Below are 1,976 nucleotides of genomic sequence, written 5' to 3'. Positions count from 1 at the left end.
TCGTTCCTTGGGGGAGTGTACCTGCCTGCATGGTTATTGCATGGTCGCCTCCGGAACGAGTTACCCTGTCCGGTAGACACCATGCTGACATTTTCAACGGGAGACTCGGGTTGCCTCGGGATCTTCCCGCTCTCAATAGCAGGTAAAGCAACAGCAATTTGTGCAAGCTGGGTTTCGATCATTTTGTTGAAACTTAACTGGTTTTTAAGAGTTGAAGACAAAGTTTCAAGCTTAACATTTAAACTTTCCAGGGATTTGTCATTGGCCAAAAGCTTTTTATTTATATTTTCGTTGATTTTAACTTGGCCAAGAACAAGTTCTCTCAAGGGAGGTTGGTTTGAATTGAAATTGGAATTATTAGAAGGATTGTAGTTATTACCTCCCTGAAAAGGTGGACGTGGCTGGTTCCACCCCTGGCCTCCTTATTGTGGACAGTACCCGTTGTTGTTGTTGTTGTTTTTGAGGTATGCGCAGTCTTCACTGGTTTCGGGGCAGTCGTTCCCCGAGTTTCCATCATTACCACAGACTTTGCACGTGAAGTGCGATTCCATGGCACGAGCATAATTTTCTCTATGCTTCTTGAATTCGGTCCTTTCTCCGAGATGCTTCAGTAGAAGGTCCAGTTTGGCAACGATCATATCCGTCTCCTTGACGGTATGCGTGCCCTTGGTGCGGGGTTCGAGTCGTTCATCACTCCACCCCTGATTGGAGACCATGTTCTCGACCAATGCTTTAGCTTTGGCGATAGTCAGGTTGAGGAAGGCTCCTCCAGCAGTGGCATCAATATTGGCTCGAGATGTCGTTGTGAGCCCGTTGTAGAAGCTTTGCAGGACGAGCCACTCGTCCATGCCATGATGAGGACAGGCCAGGATGTATTCCTGCAGCCTCTCCCAAGCTTCTAGGATGGATTCCATCCCTGTCTGCTAGAAACTTGAAATTCTCCCGCGCAGGGCATTTGTTTTGCCCAGCGGGAAGAATTTTGCGGGGAACGCCTTGGAGCATTTGGCCCAGGTGTTGATGTATTTTTCTTTATAAAACCACTGTTTTGCCTTCCCCGGGAGGGAAAAGGGAAATAGATGAAGCTTGACAACGTCGGCGGCGACACCCCGTATGACAACGGTGTCGTAGAGCTCCAGAAAATTCTGCAAATGTGCATTTGCGTCCTCATTTGGCTTGCCACAGAATGGGCTAGCCTGCACCATGTTGATGAGGCTTGATTTGATCTCGAAGTTTGCATCCCCGACATTGATGTTGGGGCCAGTGGCCACATTGTCGGTGGAGGGGACAGAGAACTCGCGGAGAGTCTTTTCAGCCATAGCCTCAAGAACGAGTGGTGCTTCCGAAATGGGTTCCTGTGCCGGGAGGATAGCGAGAGGAGGAATGACGCGAGGTCGTGCCCTTCTCACGAGCCTCTCTGGATTGTCTGTGTAGTTTTCCGGCAGGGAGAAACCGGTCATACACTACCCCTGTCTTCTTTTCAAATCAAAAATAAAAGAAGACATAAAGTGACATTAGCTTGAAAGAGTAAATACTATATCTTGAGTACAAGGTCTAAGTTAATATCAGCATAGTATCTTTGTTCACATGCCGTCCCCGGCAATGGCACCAGAAATGCTTGTTGGCATTTCTTAGCGCAATCACTAGGAATGGTTAATCCTTAGCGACAGCGCCAGAAATGCCTGTTGGCGGTCCTTAGTGCAATCACTAGAAATGAGGGCGCCAAACCCATCCTAGCAACTGCACCCAAGGGATGCCACTCTCATGGTATAATCAATACGATTACAGATGGATCCACAAGTGCATGAATATACCATTGTAGCATTTCACCCGGAGAGTAAGGGTATCGTCATTTATTTGTGTCCCAAAGGACGGCAGCGGCAAAGGTATTGTACTCAACATTAACCATGACATTGTGCCTCAAGCAATAGGCAATACTCTAACAGGGGTAAGTCCAGATAAAGAATAAGCAAGGGTAA

General features: G+C 47.6%; 1 non-coding gene across 1 annotated transcript; it reads left to right on the top strand.

Annotated features, from left to right (window-relative positions):
• Window positions 1–846: 846 nt before the first annotated feature.
• On the top strand, window positions 847–955 carry LOC120693717. Its single transcript, XR_005683172.1, has one exon. It is a non-coding gene; the product is annotated as a small nucleolar RNA R71 (small nucleolar RNA).
• Window positions 956–1,976: the final 1,021 nt, after the last annotated feature.

This window comes from Panicum virgatum, chromosome 9N (assembly GCF_016808335.1).
Source record: "Panicum virgatum strain AP13 chromosome 9N, P.virgatum_v5, whole genome shotgun sequence".
NCBI classification, from domain to species: Eukaryota; Viridiplantae; Streptophyta; class Magnoliopsida; order Poales; family Poaceae; genus Panicum; species Panicum virgatum.
This window is presented reverse-complemented; position numbering and strand designations above follow the sequence as displayed.